The sequence below is a fragment of the Amblyomma maculatum genome, chromosome 10 (genome assembly GCF_055883805.1).
Source record: "Amblyomma maculatum isolate TAMU_Amacu chromosome 10, ASM5588380v1, whole genome shotgun sequence".
In the NCBI taxonomy this organism is placed as follows: Eukaryota; Metazoa; Arthropoda; class Arachnida; order Ixodida; family Ixodidae; genus Amblyomma; species Amblyomma maculatum.
The window spans coordinates 138,225,398-138,248,857 of NC_139353.1; the positions used below are offsets into that span (position 1 = coordinate 138,225,398).

The window sequence follows — 23,460 nt, forward strand, 5'->3', positions numbered from 1 at the left end:
CATAAAAAAACAACGCTTTCACATTACGGCACTTCGCAACAATTCAGTGGTCACTGGAATATGTGCATTGTAAGCTCGCATGATATACATCATCGGTTATAGCTAACCAGTGGCCGCAATTCTGTACACCTGCAAAACCTGCATCATGCACAGAATGCAAGCCTACTAGATTCAAAACATTGTAGCAGATCGAGGATAGGGCTCCAAAAGCGCATACACAGTTTACAGTGTGAGGTTTAGAGTTCATCACAGCGACTAATATGATTTTAAAATTGTCACCGTTGTAGAAATCGTCGTAAATAACACCGACGCAGCGAGTTTACATGTGCATAGGTTTTGTCAATCAAAAGAAAAGCAAACACTCAAGATGATTGGTTAACGTGAAACGCGCATTGCAATGCACGCAAAGAGAACTACACATAAATCCCCGTCGCAATAATTCAGAAATAGCGAGCGCTCGACTACTAAACCCAAAGACGCAACAATTCCAGGCTGTGGTGGCTGCTTTTCGATGTAGGTGAAAGCGAGACGCTTATTCAGTGTGCGATGTCAGTGCACACATCAAGAATCCAGCCGGTGCAAACTTACGGAGCACTAAACTACAGTGACCCGCACAGTCTGAGTTGCTTTGAGACGTTAAATAGCACAAACCAAATCATAAAAGTGTAATCAAAAACTTTCAGCATCTGGCAAAAAGATGAAAACATACAAAAAAGTTGATATAAATGTTTCTGCACCTGGCAGAGGGTAACAAATGTAAGATACTGAACAAAAACAATTCTTCGACTGGCAGGTAATGTACATAAAAAGTTAATATAAAATGCTTAAAAAATTATCTGAAAAGAAAAATTACGAAGATGTGGAAGGCGGCTGCAGCTGATTGCGAAGAAGCAGGGTGACTGCCCCCAAGAGCTGCACAAGCAGTTCATGGAAGCGGGAAGAGTCAGCCCTGGCATCTTGAATAGCTGCCGCTACCTTCCGCTTGGCAGCCAGGATTCCGCGCAGGGCTTCGCACGTTTCGGCCCTAGATTCAGCCGCAGCTTGATGTTCCTGCATAGGAGAGGATGCTTAAGTGAAAACCAGACCTGCCAAGTCTCGCACAAGAATATATTTGCTTTTATTCTTAAGGACAGGTGCTGTGCCATCATCGTTAGCCTGAATGTACCCATCACATTACAATGGCTGCTTACATATTCCTCCAAATAACACTGACCCTAGTTACGGTCTTGTGACTTTATAGCTATGTTGTCCTTTTTAATTGCTTGCCATGCTGTCCTTAATTTAAGTACATCCTTGTTTGTTAGTATCCAAGCTTCTCTCCGTTAGGTTTCCGCCGATATCATCCTTGAGCGATACTAGCAACCAACCATTCATGACATCTAAGTGCAAGGCAAATGCGGTCCGTTGCAATATATAATTGTATGCAATTCCCTGCCGTGATACAGATTTGTGGCCACTACCTGTTTCAAAAACATTTAATTTATTTATCATTTCCACAACCTCGCAACTCATCGTTAATTTCAGTTCCTTAATGATGATATTACCCATTCCTTAGTCTTCTGCATAATACAAATTACGAACATTTTGCTTTCCCTGCCTAGGTCAATATTCACCCATTGCAAAGAATCGCCCGATATGCTTAGCAAGGCAGTTTCATCTCAGAGTAACAGACTACAGAGCTCTTCTCTATTTGCTCATAATACTAACAGTTGAAAGCCTCAGAATAGGACAAGCAGTAAATGGTACTTCACAAGTCATGCCTGCTTGCAAACATACTTTCTTACGCGGATGTTTACAACTGCCTTTATGGAGGACAATGCTCGCTTTGGGACACTGAGGTGTACTGGGATCACTTCTAACAAGAGACTGTTGTACAGAGGTGTAGTATGCAAGACAACCAATAGAAGTACATGCACATTTCATATGTAATGCCCTACTATATGAATTATTGGTGTGCACTGTCTGTACGTGCCTGTCTGTTCTCAGTGATGACCTTCTAAAGTGCGGCCAGCACCTGCTGCTGAAAGTATGTCTCCTGCTGGGTCCTGGCCTCGGCGAGGGAAGCTCATCGCTCGGCTTCCCTCAGCAGGTGGTCAAGTATATCAGCGTCATCAGCAGGGCTCGGATGCGGAGGGGCCGCAACGGTAGGCTGCTCCTCAGCTAACGTAGAGGAAAGTTCACTTATCACACACTGCAATCAGCAAACTGTTTATTGCATATTCGTGGATAATTAGGGAAGTGAGTAGGGACAGTATTAACACACAGACACAATTAGTGACAAAACAATAGTACAATTCTTCTAAAACGTTCATTGTGGCAATTCCTTTAACCATTTGGACACAACTCTAACCCTACTGCAAGAGAAAAAACTGGAACACGGTGCAAATTCCAAGGATGAATATTATCATGGCCAGTGTAAACTGCTTGTCACTATACTGTCCCTCTTCGAAATGTTTTTTTTATTCTTTTTGCACCTTGCAAAAAGGGTGCAGTGGAGCATAGGTAATCGAATGCACACTCACGGGTCGCGCCGCTGGCACTGGCCTGTAGCTCCTCCTCCTGCTCCTCCAGCTTCTCACTGAAGGGGCTTCCTGCGGAGGGGCTCGTCAGGGTGTCCTCTGAGAGAAAGTATTTCATAGGACATGACTACTTAGTTAACAACTGCAATAAGTATGCATTACAGCAGGATTATACATGAGAGACAATGTAAAGATAACCATCACGGCTATTGCATGTTGAAGAAAAGGGGACGTACAGAAAGAAGTACAGGCTGTAGTCAGGGAGCATTTCTTTACCTTCAAAATAAAACCATAAACGAACAAAACAAAGTGTACAATTTTTAAGACACACAAATCGCCTGGTTAAATGGTCTACCTACCCGCTGCCAAGCTCGCCTCCGTTTGAATGCCGCTTGGCCGAGGAACTGCTACTCCTGCTGGTCCGGGCTGCTGTGACGGGCCAGCTTGCTCTAGCAGGCTAGGCTGGGACACAGTGACACAGCGTAGGGCGCTCATTATAGATCAGTTCATTATTTGCATGAATGAACATTTTCAACTGCCTACAACGTGACCACAGTTTATAAATGACAATGTGTACCCACCTCCTGGCGGGTCCTCGTGAAAAATTCTGTGGGCCCCACGCCAGTCGCTGGCTGCCCCAAGCAGAGTGACGACCCGGCCAGACAGCCCGGACAGCTCGCCACCGCCGGGGCCCCTGCGACAGAATAAAAAGTAGCATGGATAATTTGCACTATACGGTCACATATTGAAAGACTCACCTCGCCTCGGCTCTTAGGCGCGCCGCCTCAGATCTTTTTTTTGCTGCACGTCATGTAGAAAGTGTGATGCGAACGGAACGAGCTCCCACCTCGGTAAACCGAGGGCGCTGTTGCGCAAGATGCACCCGGGCCCACCAGCGAAGCCAAAAAGGAGCAAGCTCCCACCTCGGTAAACCGAGGGCACTGTTGCGGGCGAAGCAGCCGGGTCAACCAGCGAACCCAACAGAAACAGAGCGAGCTCCCAACTCGGTTCTCCGAGGGCGCTGTTGTGGGAAAGTCCCCGGGCCAGCCAGCGAACCCGTTGAGAGAATCTCCCTATTGCACCAGGGGCGCTGCTTTGGGCTCGGAGATCGGGCCTACAGCGAAACCTTGGAGACAAGCCTTCCTCTACTGGCGTCCCAGAGGCGTTGCTTCAGGCTGAAGCCCAGGCTACAACGAGACCCGCCAGTGCGTTCAATGCTATTTAAAGCACAGCTCAGAGCAGCAGGCCCACACACAAATGCGTTTATAACGCAAGGGAAGTTGTAGCCTCGGTATGCTAAGGCGAAATGGCCAGGTGGAAGAACCCACTGCCAAATATTGCGTATACCTCTATTCCCCCCCCCCCCCCCCCCTCCAAGATTCAGTTGGCCGAAGTCCTCGCAGCCGTAGCTGCAGACACGAAAGAAAGCGGCGCGTTGCACTGTGAGTGAGGTCGCCTTCGGCCTTGGCCGGACGCCTAAAAGAGTTTCACAGAGACAAGAAGGTTTCGAACAGTTTTTAGCTTGACCACACCCGAAAGGTCGGCTCTTAGCGCTCCAGATCAAGGCAGACAACTTGTCAGGGCCAGGGATCACCACGTGGAGATAGCGCGACCACGATCCCCTAGAAGATTTTAGCTCGCCAAACAGTATCCCCCGGGCTTACATGGAATCACCCAGGCCGAGCCCTTCCCAAGAGTCAAGTCCCGTAAATGACGCACACCCACGCCAGGGACCGCTCTTGTACCAGTTTACGTCTGGCCATCGTCGAGCTGCAAAACAACGAATCCTGTCAGCTTACCTGTCTACTACTGCCACCATGTTGGTCGTGTTGTGAGTCACACCCACGTGCTCGGGCAGGTGGGATTGGAACACCCGTGGTACACTTCCATAACATGCATCCCTGCCAGACTGCTTCAAGTCCCCGACTTCGCTAACTCTCTTCCTGCTGCGCTCCACGCGAGAGCCCGATTCTACCAAATTTTGGTAAGCGTCTTGGTTCGGACGCCGGCCCCATTGCTGAACTCTTTAGGGACTACGCCTACATACCGGAAGCGCGAGTGGAGACTTCATTCGTCACCCCCATGACCTCACAGCGGTACTACTGACAGACCCTGAAGGGGGTGCTTTGCACCAGTTCTGCTTTCGCTTCGTCTTCACTCTCTTAGCCTACTGAGATGCTCGCAGGCCTCAGCAGGCCCTGGTTTTCACCAGAGGAGGATTGAAGACAGTCTCTAACAGCGCCTCCAAAGGATCCTCGCTGCTGGGTTACACAGGGTTGCCTCTACCCCTACCATGACTTTAGTCACCGGGGATTCCCCTGCGGCGTCCTTACATAAGGACTTAGCCGGCACAGTCATCCCTGGACTGCACCGGCGGGTGAACAGACTTATTTGCCGCTACGAGAAGTCGTAATCTCAACTCCAGCAGCTTCCATCCTTGGATAACAGGGAGTCGGGAGCTCCCCAGCCATATCCCTAGTCCCGTTTCTTGATAGGGTACATCATCGTTAAAAGCTGTCATTTTCGATGGGCCTCACCGTAGCGGTTCATAAGCCCGATAATCTATTCCACTTTAACAGGGATATACTTCCTTAGAGGGTGCCAGTCTCCGAGGTTCCAGTCGGCCGTCTAAAGCAATCACCAGCGTGGCCTCTCTCGATTACAGGAGTGCGCCATTGCTCCCATGCCTTATTCCTCAAGGCTTCGTCGCCATTGGTTGCACCCCGCTCGGTTACAGGAGGACGCAGCCCCTCCCAGTGACCAACCAAAAGTTATTCCACCCATCATCGAAAAAACTGCCTTAGTTTGCTCGATGACAAATTACTGCCACCAGGCTGGCCTGTCCCTCTTCGTTAGGCCGCAACTGAGTCCTCTGCGCTTGCGCGAGGGCTCGCGGGTGCATGCTAACCCGTGTTGTAGTCTTGTAGTCGCGCTCCAGCCATCGTGTGGCTTGGTATTTACAGGCCTTCGCCAGACATGGGCCTGGCTATGGGAGAAAGCTTTATGCAGCACACATTCCGTCTCTACAAGGGTACCCGCGCTTTTTGAATTGCACGTTGACATTCAGACGACTGCGCAGAAATCACATTGCGTGAATCACCGGTCAACGGCCGTCGCAATACCTTGTTTTAATTAGACAGTCGGATTCCTCGGTCCGTGCCAGTTCTGACTTGGCTGTTTGTGCGTTATGTTTAAGCAATGTGTCATGCCAGGTGACTTGTTTTCGCTCATCGAAGAAAAATATGCATCAGCCCTTACTTTCTTGCACCTAAATATGCAGTCAGCTCAAAATAATAGCCATAAATTTTGTGCCTTCCTAGAACAATTTCAGTTTGATTTCATGGTCATCATGATGTCCGTAACGTAGTGCAGTGACGCCATTGATGTTATCTTCATGTTTGCAGCCCAGTAATTTGAATCGGCAATGTAAATGCGGTGGTGGTGTTTGTTTATATTGTAAGTGTGGAAATAGCTAGGAAATTATTAATGACTTATCACTTACTACCGATAATTATGAAGGTATTTGCATAAAGAGTGGTAACTTTCTGTTCTTTGAGATGTATAGCCACTTGAGGGTGACATAAACCAGTTATTCGCTTACTTAAATTTGGTGTTTTTCTTTAGAAATGAGCCTAAATACAGAATGGTTCTTGGTGGGGACTTTAACATCGACATACGTTTTTGCAATTCGAAACAAAAAGAATTCTTAATGATCCTTGATTCAAATTCCTTTTACAACGTTGTAGAAATCCCAACATGCAAAGGCAACAGCAACGGAATAGTGCAACGGCAATTGACCTATTTATTACAAATATTCCCGATAATGATGTACTAAGTGGTACTGTAACAGCAGCAATTAGTGACCATTTACCTATATTTCTCGTTGCCGATTCAAAACGTATGCCCACAAAAAATTACAAGCAAACTTTTATTGTTTAGGATATTACAGAAAATACACTTTAGCTGCTTCGAAATGAAATAGACATCACACACTGGGATGACTTGCTACGTTATTCTTTGCCCAATCAGGCATATGATCATTTTATTTTCCTGTTTTGTTCAAAAAAAAAACATTTTCCATACAAAGTAGTAAAAAAACCAAAAATATGCGCGATAGCCTTGGATGACAAATAAATTGCTAAAAATGATACAGAAGAAAACAACTTTTTATGACAATTTCCTTGCAAGTCGTGACCCAGAAGTTGTAAAAGATTTTAAAAAGTATCAGACCGTATAAAACAAGTGTTTGAGAAAGGCAAAGCGCGAATATTATGCACATCTGTTCGATGGAGTTACGGATTCCAAACAAGCTTGGAAGAAACTTAGGTAAGTTCTGCCTTCCTGGTACCAAACAGTTATTTTGCAAATAAAAATAGATAGACAACGAGGAAAAAGCTCTTGCAGAAACATTTAATTAGATTATTTTTATCATTAGTTTCGAGCCCTCATATTTCTGACGCCTTGCAGTATTTATGTGCCCCGGCGGAACATTTCGTATATTTAAAACCCACTGACGTGTGCGAAGTCTTCAATTTATTCTGTGCTCTAAAAAAAAGCAAATGCGAGGATATAGACCGATTAAAAATGCAGCTGGTTAGCTTTGTGATTGACCTTATTGCCCCATACCTAACCTCTATTTATAACCAAGTTTTGCATACCAGTGTATTCTCTGAGAAACTCGAGAATGCTAAATTGACTGTATTGTACAAAAGCGGAGAAAAAGATAACTTAGCAAATCATAGGCCTATCTCCGTATTACCAATATCTTCCAAACCTCTAGAAAAAACAGAATTTATAAGACTCAATAGTTTCTTTGATGCTAAGGCTATTATTGTATCATCGCAATATGGTTTCCGGTCAGGTCGATTCACTGAGACAGCTCTCTTTCAAAAGGAACTAATTTTAAGTAATATTGAAAAGAGACAACTAACGCTAGGACTGTTTGTAAATTTTTACAAGGCGTTTGACACAATCATTCACAATATCATACTAGAGAAACTGTCTTGCTATGGTGTTCGTGGTGGCTCTTTTAATCTCGTTAAAAGCTACTTGTCAGGTCGATATCAAGCCGTATGGATTGAAAATTAAATGTCCTCATTACAAATAAATAAGCATGGCGTACCTGTGGGGAGTATTCTGGGTCCACTATTTGTCAATGCTTACGTTAATGACATTGTATTCTTAAATAACACCATAAATTACGTTATATATGCCGACGACACCACTACATTTTTTGCAGGAAGTAATGGAAATGACCTTGTTCGAACCGCAAACATATTCTCGGAGAAACTATGTAAATTGTCAAATGTAAACAGTCTAGAAACAAACTCTTTCAAATCAAAAGCAGTTCTATTTAAGCTAAACAAATTAACGTTCTCATTAATCAGCGGAAGTTCAACAATACTGTAATCAAAATTTCTTCCTCAGCAAAAAGACTAGGAATCGTTTTTTTATGACAATATGCTATGGGATTTTCACACAGATAGCATAACAACTAAACTCTGTAAGGCATTAGGTATGTTGAGAAAACTGCAGCACATTTTACCCTTCCATCAAAAGCTAATGCTCTATAACACGATTTTTGCATCTCATCCGAAATATTAGACCTTACATCTGATGATGATCTGCCTATTCCAAGAAGTCATTGTTGTACTGTCTTAAACTCCATTTGTTCGTTGTCATTTTGTACCATTGTGCCATGTTCATTTCCTAATTTACCTGCTTGCAGTTTTTCAGGGATGGACCCGATTGTAGTTGACTGGGTTGGCATTAGCAAATTACTCGAGAATATAAAGTTTTCTTCTCCCGGTGAAGATGGAATAAACACGAAATTTTTAAGAAATACTTCCAGATACTCCTCAGTGATGCTAACAAATATTTTTTTCGCAGTCTTTGGAATCATGTGTTCTCCCTGATGACTGGAAGGTGGGGAAGGTGGTTCCTTTGCACAAATAAGGTAACTCTCATTGTCCACAAAATTACAGGCCCATATCATTAACTAGTGTACCATGCAAAATTTTGAGCACATCATTTATTGCCACATTGTAACCTTCCTCGAGTCCAATGCATTTTTCAGTGACTATCAGCATAGCTTCAGAAAAAACTATTCCTGTGAAACACAACTGCTCTGCTTTACTAATGACTTATTTTCTGCTAGATCGTTAATCGACTATAGAATGCATATTCATTGACTTCGCTAAAGCTTTCGACACCGTATGCCACAGATTACTAATGCTCAAGCTAAGTGCACTGAACTTCGATCCTAACGTTCTTTAGTGGATAGAATGCTTTCTTTCTACCCGCACGCAGTTCGTAACAGCTAATGATAGCAATTCACCCGCATGCCCTGTAACTTCTGGCGTACCACAAGGATCTGTCTTAGGACCTCTGCTGTTTTTAATATACATTAATGACTTACCTGACAACATATCTTCTTCAGTAAGGCTGTTTGCTGACGATTGTGTTATTTATCGCGAAATCCTTAATTAACCCTGCCGATCATCTTGACCTTCAATCTGATCTAGATATTATTTCTTCTTGGTGCGACACTTGGTTAATGAAACTAAACAATACTAAATGCACGACAATGCGAGTTTCACGTAATCTATCTACTTTCCCTGCGATTACAAGCCTAATGGTGCCCATCTAACCAAAGTTGCATCTTATATCTCGGCGTGCAAATTTCTGATGACCTTTCATGGAAAACTCACATCGACTACGTAACAAAAAATGCCAGTCGCACACTAGGTTACTTACGCCGGAATTTTTCTCTTGCTCCTACTAATATAAAGTTGATGCTTTATAAAACCCTGGTCCGACCGAAACTTGAGTATGCGTCATCAATCTGGGATCCGCACATCAATACACTCATTAACAATGTTGAAGCCATCCAAAATCGTTCTGCACGTTTCATACTATCAAACTATCAGCGTACTGCCAGTGTCTCCATAATGAAGTCAAACCTTAATATACCTGATCTGTCTCTTCGTCGAAAAATATCACGCCTCTGCTTATTTCATAAGATTTTTCATTTCAATTCCACTCTTAGATCCTCTCTGTTTCAGCCACCATTATATATTTCATCCCGCACCGACCACAAGTTCAAGGTTGCCATACCCAACTGACGGACGAATCTACATTTTAATTCTTTCATACCAAAGACTTGTTCTGACTGGAACCATATTAGCGCCTCCCTCGCTGCCATTATTGACACCAGTCTCTTCAAAATAACCATTGCCAATACCATTTAATGTACCATTGTTTATACTGTATAATGAATTCAATTACCTTTTCCTGTTTTTGTTCTTAATGTGTTTATTAACCCACTCCTCTCTATAATGCCTTGGCTTTGAGAGTAAATAAATAAATAAATTGTCATTTGGTTTGAGGTAAAGGTACCAAGAAATCAATAGATAGGTTAGTTACAATACAAAAACATGCAGTTCGAGCAATTTCAAACGCTACATACAATTCCCACATTTCCGATCTATTCCGTAAAAATACAAGATTGCAAAACGTCCTACCCTCTACGAGCATCAGTTGTTAGCATCCCTGAAATTGGAAATTCATAAAAACAGAGCAATATTACGGGTTGCCGCCAACTTACAGATTAACATGTCATCTCGTTCCACCCGTCATCATGAACATTGGCACCTTCTACGACCACGTACAAACTATGGTCTCCAAATGATTCAAAACACCCTGCCAAGTAAACTGAACAAGTATACAAGTACAAGCTAACGGACGAGCTGCTGCGTCGTCTGACGAAGAAAAAATATTTGAAATTACTAACCAGTACTGTACAATCTGACTATTTTTTGAATGAATGCACATTTTCCTTCTTTTTTTGGCTTGTTTCATATCTGTCTTAGTATGTATATTTTTGCTAATATGAAGTGGTTGCTACTTGTTATTCTTCCCATTATATATGTGTACCAAGCTTCCAAACTGTCGTGATTGCTGCCATGTTGTTTGGGGAGACGGGGCCAGTCAAGCTGCTGTTGATGCAGCTTTTATCTCGTCACCTTGTACACCCCCTGTAATTGTTGTGGGAAATAAATTAAAACTGCAACTGAAACTGAGTCCGCGTTAGTAGTTTTCCTCGTTTCTAAATTGCGCCTTTTTGTCCCCCCCCCCCCCCCCCTCGCCTTCTTTTTTTTTTGGTTTCTCTGATCGGTTTCGGCATATTCTTTAACCCCTTTGTTCAACTTTGTTGCAGTTTTTCTCAAGGCCCACGGCTTTCAGCCCTCCGGCTTCTCCCGTTGTTTCGTTTCTACCTGGCGTAAAGTTTCTTCCCCAGTCTCCTAACTAAAACTTGTTCAACCTACCGGTTTTCACCGCCACATACACACGCCGGCGTTATTTCATATCTATAATTCAATTTGTGTCTAATTTAAGCCACATCGATAGCCATTCATGCTGCGTGCTGTGTTTTTAAGTATTCAAAGCATGTTTCTCGTTTAGAGCACATGATGCGCTCCAGTCTGTGCTTTTTTACATGACCAAACCAGATTTTTTCCGCTGGGCTCGCTGCCGCAGGGGCTATGCATTCGACATTCGCCTGGTTATAATGCAGCTTGAGAAAACTGCGCATAGCAAGCATGGAAAGCAAAACTAAAGACGCACAAAACCGAAGCATACACGCAGCATTGCGGCTGCCAGGTCGCCGGCGCGTAGCCTCGATACGGCGGCGAAGCAACCGAACGCGCTCCGACTGCCGGCAGCCGACAGAGTGCGGAGGATCGTCTACACGGCAAACGTTCTTTTTTTTTTTTAAGCGAAAAGTTTTACTAGCCTAGTCAACTCCGAATCTCGCGTGTGCTCCGTCGTTAGAAAAAGGCATATGTGCGCATGCTCAAACCATGGGACGTCAGAGGAGAGGCGCAGGTGGTCGGAGCCGCCGCTGCCACCTGCAACACCGCCGGGCGGCTCTTGCCTTCAGCGAGTGACAGATGCTGCGCCTTCCCTTTCCTGTAAACGTATAGAACGGCGGTGAACTTTGACACGCTCGACATGGAACCCAAGGAGAGTGTAGCTGCTGGCGAATGGCACAGAAGACCGGACAAATTAACTTCTTCTGATCCCGAGGTAGGCACTGCGTTTCACTTCGTATATCGAGGCCATGATCCAGGCATAGCGGAGCTAAGCCATCTTTAATTTATTTCTTTGTATACCGGCTCGGTCCACCACAACCTGTCCACTGGAGTTGCTTTCTCGCACTGCTAATAGATGGCACTGAAGTCGCACAAAGTGGAAGACCCGCCTCTGGAGGAACGGTTCCTGACGGCTGACTGAACGACGACTTTCCAAAAGAATAGCCGCTCACGGTTCCCGACGGCTCAATGAACGGGCAACTGTCCGAAGAACCGCCGCTCACTGAAAGACGGCTCTCCGAAAGAGTGAGTGAGAAGACTCTATTTACACCGACATGGACCTCGGGGCAGGAGCTCAGCCAGGGGGAGTGCCTCCTTGCCGGCTCTCCTGCGCCGTGGCCGCAGACAAGGTCTTGGGTAGGCCTCCTCCGCCAGGCGTAGGACGATCTTTTGTTCATCCACATTTGGGCTGCGGATGTAGAACTCCTAGGTAATTTTATCACGGGAATCAGTTTCTTTAGCTCCCGGAGAATCGGGGCATTGCCAGATTAAGTGATTTTGACTCAGATATACGTTGCAGAGATTGCACGCCTCTGGGTCCCCTGTCAACTCATTATGCAGAGTAACATGAGGAAAGAAACGATTGGCCTGAATTTTTCTCCAGGCCCTGCATTCTGCGGGTATTAGGGACCTATCTGGTGGTGAATAGAATAAACAGAAGTTTAGCCTGGGAGTCTCAGAGAGTTCCTTGTAGGTGATGAGGAGGTCTTTTTCTCCGGGTAGCGGGGTCTCTATGGCCGCTCTGGTGTATACATCTCGAGCGAGGCGATGGGCAGCCTCATTGCCTGGTAGACCCTCGTAAGCTGGAACCCAGAAGACTGAAACCTCCCGGTTTAGCGGGTGCTTTCTCAGTAGACTGGTCGCCTGCTTGGAAATTAGGCCTTTGCCGAAGTTCCTAACAGCCGCCTTATTATTTGCAAGAATAGTTCTGGCTTTAGCGCCTGTACATGCTAGCGCTATCGCAGCCTCTTCAGCTATTAGAGCGTTACGCGTATTAATTAATCCAATTACTTTCTGTGAGTGGTTCCCATCTACCACTGCTATGACCGCGGTCCCTTTCCCGCAGGCAGCATCGCAATAGGCTGATTCCTCAGGAGGGTCGTTTGTTAGTTTGCTTTGAATAAATTTTGCTCTAGGCTGTCTTCGTTCCTTGTCATGAATCGGGTGCATATTCTTAGGGATCGGTGCAATTTTGAATAGTTTCCGCGTCTCAAGCTCCAGGAGTTCAGCGACATAGTGTGGCCCACCTAACTGACGCCGTAGTTCTTGCAGTATATTTCGGCCCACTACAGTGGAGTTGAGCCGCCAAATCTGGGCCTCCTTGACCGCTTTAGCAATTCCTTCCCAATTATTATGCATTCCCATAGCTAGAAGCTTCTCTGTCTATGAGTTGGGGGGATACCTAAAGCCCTTTTGAATGACGCTCTGATCATGTTCTCTAACTTCTCTGCTTCACCAGGATTGAGATTGAGAAAGGGGCTGGCATAAGTTATCCTGCTGATTACGAAGGCACGAAGCAGTTTTATTGGGCAGTGTTCTCTGAGGCTTTTGTTCCTGAGAGAGATTCGCCTGAATATCCCCGTTACCTGGTCTACATACGTCTGAAGCTTCTTCAGGATGGTGGTGTTTTTCCTATTCTGCGGTAGGAAATACCCCAAGATCCTAATGGTGCTGACTCTCGGTACCTTGCTCCCTCCCACGTATACCTCCACTGGTTTGTGTAGGTGCGGTAGTTGAGATTCTCTGGTTAGTTGTGATTTGCTGCACATTGAGAAAAGTTCAGATTTGTGAGGAGAGCAAGATAGTCCTCTATCTAGGGCGTAGGTTTCAACTATATACGCCGCTTCCTGCAGACTATGCGATATATCGGCGCTGGAGCCTCCATCGGTCCAGATTATTATATCGTCTGCATAGATGCTATGTTTCATGCCTTCGATCTTATTAAGAGGGACGAGAGATCTTTCATTGCAAAATTGAAGAGTACCGGGGAGAGGACAGATCCCTGGGGTGTTCCTCTGCCCCCTGTACTGACGGGCTCAAACCTAAGTCCCACGAAGCTAACTTCAGTTTTCCTGCAGGTGAGGACATCTTTGACATAGTTGAAGCACTTGCTTCCCACTCCAGCAGAGTTGAGGCCTTCGAGAACCGCTCTGTGCTCGACATTATCAAATGCCTTAGTGAGATCAAGTCCCAAGATGGCTCTATATGATGCATCGTCCTCGGGAGCGTCCATGATGTTATGCTTTAATCTGAGCATGACATCCTGTGTGCTTAATCCCGGCCTGTACCCTACCATCTCCACTGGCCAGCGTTCCTTGGTTTCCATATGCCTAGATATTCTGATTTGGACCACTTTTTCGATGAGCTTTCCCAGACTAGAGGTGAGAGATATGGGCCTCATGTTGGATAGTTCACGTTTCTTGCCAGGTTTAGGAATAAGAACCAATCTGGAGATTTTCCACTCCTCTGGGGTTTCGGCCTCTTCCCAAGTTTTATTCATTACATCGCAAATGAAGTGTAAAGAATCTTCGTCCAGTTGTTTAAGCACAGTGTTTGTGATATTGTCTGGTCATGGAGCAGATCTCTTTTTGAGACCCTGCAGGACCGCCCTAATTTCTGCCAGTTCAATTGGAGCATCTATGGCCTTATACTCGGGCCCGGTCTTTTGAAAAAGCCTCTCAAAAGACAGCCGAAGGCGAGGGGAAGTTTGCGAATCTTGTGGGAAAGTGCGGAAGGGCAGTTGATTTCTCGCATCGCTAATAGATGGTGCCAAAGACGCACTCACAAGGAACAGTTCGGCACGAATTGGATCACTGAACGAGAGAGCTGGTGAGAACCGCCGCTCACTTTTAGTGAGTCGCGGCTCACCCGCTGTTTTGAACCAGCTGCTCAGAAGATCCCGCTCGCTCCTGAGCGACTCATCTTTAGCACTCGGTTTCCGCGCTGCTATATGCAGCTGCATCATCTGCTGCATAGCGCGGGAATATGGACGCTTACCACAATAGGTTCCTGTGCTGCAGCAACTTGCATTTTGTAGAGCGTGTACGCCCAGGGAAGGAAGAATACGATCGTGGCTGCACAGCGCATACGATGCATTAAATGGTTTCGTAAACCTTCAGATTGTCTATAATTTCGTTCTTGAAAACTTTCATTCCTTATTTTCTGCGCAAGAACGATCATTAATGCGGCTGCAGGCGAGGCACTACGAAGCTTTTCTCAACCAGCAGACGACGCGTTTTACAGCTGTGGGCCCTTTCTGGGTGCAACAGCCCAATATTTCCTGCGCACCACCTGCTGATTGCGTTTTTTTTTTTTCAGAGTTCTCACATGAGAGAGAGATCTATGGTTCCCGCGACTTCAGAAGCGAAAGCTTCACTGCGCTACCTCCGGCAGCCGTGAGGGGTTCACCAGCTTTCACATGGGGAGCTATAGGTCAAACAACAAGAGAACATTACCAGCATTACGGAGCCCTGAAAGGAGACATCGCCGCCGATGCCCGAGTAGATTTGGGCCCGGCTGCGAAGCTAGCATGGTAGCGCTACGGAAGGTTGCGCCCGACTAGAGTTGAGCCCTACTGGGAGGCTTAAAGTGCTTAAAGTCACTGGAACTCTGAAAGTACCGCAATCAGCGGGCGGCGCGTGGGCAGCATTGGGTTGCTGTTGCCAGGAATGGTCCACAGCGACGAACGTGTCGTCTGCTAGACGAGCAAAGCTCCGCTATAGCTCGTGGTGTCTTCCCTGCAAAGGCGTCGTTGATTGATTTTGCGCGGAAAATAACGAATGATAGTATTAAAGAATGACATTTTGCATGGGACGATGGTTTACGAAACCATTTAAAGCGTCGCACGACCGCTGCGCAGCCACGATCGTGTACTTCACTCCTCGGGCGTGCGCGCACAGCAGGATGCAAGCTTAAGCTTGTTCTATAGCGCTTCGTTTGTTGCAGGGCAGGTTATTCTGCTTTATATAGTCGGAACGAGTAATTCTAAAAGGCTCGCAAACACATGTTTTTGAGACCAGGCAAACTGTTTACAGCAGTCAAATATGCCGCGTTCACGTGAGAGCTCGCCTGAAATGTGATGTCTATAGAAAGTCATTCTCTTAGCGCTTACTTTCTCATTCCCTTCGTCTTGTCGCGCGCTAGTCGCAGTGACATGTTATACGGCTCCAACCGTGCTGGCGCGCGAGGCCAACGCTCTGAGTTCGCGGCTAGATGGCCGCCCAATGAAACCTTTTGCGACTGCTTACAAGGGGCGGAGGAAATGGGGAAAGGCGCCGCTAACTAGCAACGAATTAAAGCGCCAAACCAAGGAGATTATTTGGGTAAGCCTTGCCGTGCAGACAAGCTGTGCGAATGAAAAGGGAAAGCTAACGGAAGACTCCAGTAACCGCGAGGATATGATGTGCTCTCAAAGTGAATGAAGAGACCAGTGCGCAACCAATGCACGCCAGCATGTGTGCAAGGCATTAGTCACACAGCTATCCGATATACCGCCAAAGTGTAAGCCAGTGTTCCGAATGGCTTGCGGAGGCACTGGCATCTATAAACTAATTTATCAGACCAACTGTACTAAACCAAGCACAGAATAAACGATCAACGAGGAAAAATGTTATTTATTATTTCTTGGAATTTTTGATGGGGCAATCCTGGAGTAGGTCCTGCTCTACGGCCTTTCTAAAGTATAGCTGTCTTGTTCTATTTGTTGATAATTTTCCTAAATGCAAAAGGCGAAGGGTGATAGTTAATTCCTAGCTGCAGGCTGCTGTTTGTACGACTGAACAACCCGATATGCTTAGCTTGCGTTCGGAGCAAAAAAAAAAAAAATATATATATATATATATATATATATATATATATATATATATATATATATATATATATGAAGGAAAGAAGCCAGCAGTCGGCGAGGCCAAGGAAAGCGTCTGCTGGCTTCTTTCCTTCATGTACTATAACGAGCACCCTCATTTCCCCCTATATATATGTATATATATTGTCACTACTGAAGTCACAGGGAGCCGTGAAGGTACACGTAGCCGGGGACCCGAGAATAAGGTCGGCTTGTAGTTCCGAACACAGCGTCACCGAGTCCAGCACCAGCGCGCCGCTCGTGCCAACCACCGCTTCGTCGTCGTCGGCACCCAAACACGGCTGTCGCGTGGCGCTAGGCACGTGGCATTATTCCCCCTCCGTGAAAGAAAACATCGTCCCGATGACAAGGTGAGAGGAGAAAAAAAAATTAGGCGTGAGGTGAACTGTACAATAACGCAAGATTTCACTTGCAGGAAACGCTCAGTCACGCGAAAAGTACGGCTTTAAGCGCACCACATGCACAATTTCAGGCCGCTGGCGTCAAACACTGACGGTCACAGTTCCATCTGGAATGACTTCGCAATTAACGCTGTTTAAGCGGCGCAGGACTTTATGGGGTCCGAAATAGCGATGGAGTAGTTTCTCGCTCAAGCCTTTGTGGCGCACGGGGGTCCACATCCACACTTGGTCTCCTGGTTCGTAGTGGACTTCCCTGTGCCGAAGGTTATAGTGTCGAGCGTCGGTGGCATGCTGCTCCTTGATGTGCAAGCGGGCCAGCTGACGGGCTTGCTCGGCCTGTTCTGTGAAATGGGCGGCGTCGGGTTCGACCGCTTATTCCCCGCACGGGAACATCGCGTCCAACATCGTGCGGGCCTCTCTGCCATATACGAGACGGAACGGCGTGAACTTCGTGGTTTCCTGCGGCGCCGTATTGTAGGCGAAGGTGACATACGGCAGGATCTCGTCCCACATTTTATGCTCAACGTCGATGTACAATGAGATCATGTCCGCCAAAGTTTTGTTTAGTCGTTCCGTTAATCCATTTGTCTGAGGGTGATACGCTGTTGTGCGATGCTCGGTATGGCTGAGAGTTAAGGTGTCCCGATAGCCGAGCTGTAAACGCCTTTCCTCGGTCAGTAATGATGGTTGACGGTGCACCGTTTCTGAGCACAATGTCGTTCATAAAGAATCGAGCAACTTCGACGGAAGTACTTCGGGCAAGGGCCTTCGTTTCAGCGTAGCGCGTTAAGTAGTCTGTGGCGACTACGATCCACTTGTATCCGTTCGAGGATGAAGGAAATGGGCCTAAAAGGTCCATGCCCACTTGCTCGAAGGGTTTGAGGGTGGTTCAATAGATTGTAACATACTGGATGGCTTGAGCGTGGGTTTTTTTCGCCGCTGGCATTTTCGACAAGTCTGTACGTAACGTCTAACGCTCGGAGAAAGATGTGGCCAGTAATAGTTCTGACGTGCTCGGTTTAGGGTGCGTGTAAAGCCAAGATGCCCTGAAGTTGATTCGTCGTGGCAGGCCAGGAGGATTTCGTGCCTTAGATCAGCCGGTATGACTAGCAGGTATGTTTTCGCACTGGACAGAATTCTAATTATAAAGCACATTGCGGAGGCAACACGATGACAACCCCCGAGCAAGGTACCGGGGTATTGTAGGATGCCCACCTTCAAGATGGTCAATAATCAGTCGCAGCTCGTCGTCGGCACGCTGTTTGGAGGCGAGATCGGACGTAGTGAGTGCTCCGAGGAAGCTATCGTCGTCGTCGGCACCTGACGAAGGAGGGCCGAAGGGCGCGCGGGACAGGCTATCAGCATCGGTGTGCTTCCGGCCAGACTTATAAATAACATCAAAATCAAACTCCTGCAGGCGCAATGCCCAACGTGCTAAGCGGCCACAAGGATCCTTTAAGTTTTTCAGAAAACACAACAAGTGATGGTCAGTGATGACACGAAACGGTCGGCCATAAAGGTACGGGCGGAACTTGGCAGCGGCCCATACTACCGCCAAACATTCTTTTTCAGTGGTGGAATAGTTACACTCAGCACGGGAAAGTGCACGGCTGGCGTAGGCAATTACTTTCTCGACCCCGTCTTGGTGCTGAGCTAGAACGGCACCAAGGCCGACGTTGCTCGCATCCGTGTGTAACTCTGTGTCGGCATCATCGTCGAAATGTGCCAGGATCGGGGGTGCCTGGAGCCGGCGTCGTAACTCGTCGAAAGCCATTTGCTGCTCGGCGCCCAAGGAAAATGATGCGTCATCTCGAGTCAGGAGAGTCAGAGGGCTGACCATCTGTGCCACGGCCGCTCGATGGAAGCGCACTAGGTGCGGCCTGCTACGTCGCCCGAAACCGGCGGGAGGCGCCTACTTTTCGTCGCCACCGCCGCGGCGCCACCGTTCGGGGACAGCCGCGCGCGGAGAGCTGCGCCTGGCTGCGCTTTCAGGGAGGCGTCGGCGTGGTAGAAGCCTTTTATTTTAAGGATATAAGAACTCCGCTTCACACAATTAGGCAACACGAATGAGTATATACTGTCATGTCTAGTGTGACCATGTCAGCACCTAGCGCTTGCTCGGCAACAATGTATACTGGAGTGTATCCCGAAAAACTTAATGTGACGGTGGGTCAAGGCCACTCGATTGGAGAGCTCGCATTACCGTGATGTTGCATTCGGATCAAGTTGTTTGTCACACGAATACGTCACCCGGCTGGGAGCTATTCGAAGCTGTTCAGCTGCCATGGTAGCCTAATGCATAACCACTTAACTATGTCGCGAATTCCGTGGGTCATTTTCATACCATTTACTCATTCCTGCATACAGCTTTTTACACAAATTTATGTAAACCTGTTTTAAGCTGACAGCGCTATCCAATAAAAATATATTGTCCTACTGGGAGCAATCTCTGTGAAAATGCGACATGTAACCAACCTTTCTATCTCATTCTGACAAATCTGACGTTGGAAATATGAAGATATTTGTTAGGTTAAATCTACATGATAACCTGGGATCTTCGACTCAACTGGAGACCTTAAACTTTTTACGCCAGAAGGCTATCCGTCATGGCTTCTCGCATTTCGCATGACCGAAATAAGCGCGCTTCAAGACAGTCTCCCTCAAGATGCTACGTATATGCGCCGAATGCTTTTATTACCATTTTTATTGGCTGCTCGCAAACAAGAACGCGCATCGAATGTTCCTGTAGTGAAACTCTTAGCTGCTATTACAAGAATGTTCACGCTTTAGAGCGCAACTGCAGCCGAGGCTCAGTGAGCAGCCGAGTACGCTTATTAAATGGCCACACAAAAAGGTAGAAAATTACCAATCGCAGATGGAAAAAATTTATGAGAGAGGTTTATGCCATAGCCATAAATGTCGCTCCACTGTCGAGTTGACATTTCCAGCCCAGCTCGCTATCAGTGGGTGCCGCAACTTAACCATATCTTGCATAGCGCCTCAGCATGGGCACGATAATTGTTTTCATAGATTAGCTGCAGGTACTGTGTACATTGAGAAAATAATGATGAAATCAAAAGTTTACACAGCTTGCTACTTCGCCCGACATCTTCAGACTTCATCATCCTGTTAATGAAGGTGCTCGTAAGCTGACAAAGCTTGATTACTTCCTTTGCTGTGTACATCAAGCCTCCATTGTCATTGGTTTTCATCAACCTGTAACTGGTTCAGTTGACTCATATTTCCTGCAACAGGCTTTTGCATGACTGATATGTCGCCTCAAAACCGTTACCAAATATCACATAAATTAAGCAACAGAGACTCGTTGAGTACCCGCTCTTTGCTACCTGCTTATTCACCGTATCCCGTAATTGCTGCCTCTGTCGCATGTCATTAGAATGCAGCCTTAAGCCAACGCATTATATGAAATAGCACCCTACACACAGCTATATAAAGCCCCTTTTTACTGAAGCTATTCGAAGGTGCCCTATAAGAGTATAGTGTGCCTGACTTGGGATCTAAGGGTCCCACTTTCAATAATTCCCATTTCACCATTATATCTTATTGACTCTCTCTGATTTGGCAGCTCCTGCCACATTGAACATGTCATGTATTCTCATTGCGCCAAAGGTGTCTGGCCATATCACCAACGAACGTGCCTCTTACCAGAGAGGTATTTTTCCGACTTTCCGCCGGCAGAGCGGGCGCCGGATTTCTGTGGAACGGGGCTTTTCAGTTTATCACATTGACTCAAACAGTCTCAAGAGTATAAACAAATGTTGTATGCACAGGCTCCTTTACTTACAGGGCCACTCAGGCTAGCGCGGCAAAATTTAGAACAAATTGTATGCTTATATAAAAAAACGCTTCGTACTGCTTTCTGATATGTCCTCGCAGCATAACTAGCGAGAAAAACTTCTGGTGCTACCTCGTCGTGTTCATCTGCTTCACAACACATCGCTAAAAATCTTAGTTCACTGGCCAGCTTCCTGGTAACTAAATAGGTTGAACAACGTGACGGGAACACAGGAAAAGAGGACGACACAACTAGCGTGGTTGTGCCGTCCTCTTCTCCTGTGTTCCCGTCACGTTGTTTGTACTGTTAACCTATAATTAATCACCAACAAGTTCAATCTGCTGTCCCTTGTAGCAAATTCAATGGCAGATGATAGGGCATTATGCTTCAGCATCTAGACTTTTAACCTCTGCGCCGCTTTCATTTCAGAGGAAGCGAGTGCATTTCCACTCCTCGCTACTGCCTTTGTCTGAAGCGAGCTCAGCAGATAAAATTTGAGGGTCTCTTAGATGTCTCTTAAGCGGAGGACGGCGAAAGCCTACCCTTGTCCTATCATTTGCCTCGTCGTTTGCCACAGTTCGTCATTTCAAGTCGTCGTTTGATATATGGATCGTTCCCAGTCATGATGAGTCTGCCTGCGTAGTCATTGTAGCCCTTACCACTCATAACTAAGCAGGTTACTCATTTAGAATCAGCAGTGCTCATTACATGTCATCCTTTCACATATTGGTCATTTCGTAGTCATTAGCAGTAATGATGAGTCATGGCTAGCTATTATAGTCATTACCACAGATCGCTGAGCACTTGTACTCCTTTCTAATATATTGCGGTCATTACATGCCATAGTTTGATATACTGGTCATTACAAATCATTTTAGTCATTATTACCCATTATTACCCATTGGCATTAGTCATTACCTCCATCAATGTCTATAACTTTTATTGATTACCTATCACCATCAATCATTTTCATCCTTAATTTCCCTCTTTGCACGTCCGCCTTTGCGACAGACACACCAGTGGACAGATGCGACGCAAAGATTACAGCCACAGATTCTGTGCACAGTATTTCGCTCCATGAGCCTAGAACGGCCTTCGCCATAAAAAATAAACGCATCCCGTCTCAACGTTAAAGTGCTTGCACACGCGCACACAAACAAGTTTGCGTTTACCACGCAGACACGAGGCGAACGCGTCCAGAAAGGAAGCAAACCGCGCGCGCAGAGCCGGCGACCCCGGCGGCGACGTGTCCCCGAACAGTGGCGCCCTCACCAGAAATAGCGGGCGGGAAATAAACTCCCCAAGGACGCGCTTGCCCATTGACGGCGGCGCGACGCAGCAGGCCGCACCCATTGCGCTTCTATCGAGCGGCCGTGTCTGTGCAAAGTTTTTGATAAAGCGACGATAATAGGAGCACAGCCCCAAAAACCGTCGGACTGCTTTTTTGTGGGCGGGGACGGGAAAGGCAGCAACGGCAGCAAGTTTCTCAGGGTCAGCTCGGATGCCATCAGCACTCACGATGTGCCCAAGAAACTTCAATTCGGTGAGCCCGAAGTGGCACTTTTGAGGCTTGAAAGAAAGGTTGGCAGACCGGACAGCTTCTAGAACAGTTCTTCGGCGGCACAGGTGTTCCGTGAACGTCGGTGAAAAAATTATCACGTCGTCGAGATAAACAAGGCATGTCTGCCACTTAAGACCTGTGAGCACAGTGTCCATCATCCGCAGGAAGGTGGCAGGAGCACAGCAGAGCACGAATGGGAGGACGCGGAATTCATAGAGCCCATCTGGTGTTACGAAGGCAGTTTTTTCATGGTCCCTCTCATCAACTTCAATTTGCCAATAACCACTCCTGAGGTCAATGGAGGAGAAGTACTTGGCTCGGCGAAGTCGGTCGAGAGAGTCATCAATCCGTGGCAGCGGATAGACGTCCTTCTTTGTCATACTGTTCAGTTTCCGATAGTCAACGCAGAAACGAAGTGTTCCGTCTTTCTTTTTAACGAGGACTACAGGCGACGACCATGGGCTGCTTGAAGGTTGAATGACGCCATCGGCGAGCATCTCATTAACTTGCTGTTCGATAGCGTCTTTCTCCTGAGGAGACACACGATAGGGCTTCTGATGGATGGCTCGAGTGCCTTCATGCGTGATAATCCGGTGTCTAATGACCGACGTTTGCTGCACTTTAGATGAAGACGTGAAGCACACACGAAACTCCAGCAATAGATCTTGGAGTTGCCTCTTTTCAACGGAGGAAAGGCTAGAATTTATGTCGACAGCGTGTACGGCATCATCCGGTTCAGTACTAGGCGTAGCTTCCTCTGAAGCAAAACATTCGGCGACTTCGTGCAGATGGTCGACGTAAGCAATGACAGTGCCACGGAACAGATGTCGATGTTCATTGGAAAATTTGGTGACAAGCACCTCCGTCTCTCTTCCATGAAGGAAAAAAAGACCTCTGACCACAGAAACTCCCAAGGCGAGTGAGAGGGAGACATTAGGCTCAACAACCCGGAGGCCGTGATGTGGCTCGTCACAAGTAACTCTGGCGAGGATGCTGGCGCGTGGTTGCATGGTGAGGCTATCATCGGCGACTCGCAGTGTGGAGTGGGACCCGCGGTACTCATGCTTTTCAGTTGCCAGTTTGTCGGAAAACGTTACCAAGCGGTTCGGTAGATCTATAGTGGCACCGTGCTCACGAAGGAAGTCGATGCCAAGAATAACATCA

General features: G+C 46.7%; 1 pseudogene; it reads right to left on the reverse strand.

The window, feature by feature from the left end:
- Positions 1 to 849: 849 nt before the first annotated feature.
- The window catches only part of LOC146177544 (uncharacterized), a 31,160-nt pseudogene continuing 8,549 nt past the window's right edge, over positions 850 to 23,460 (reverse strand).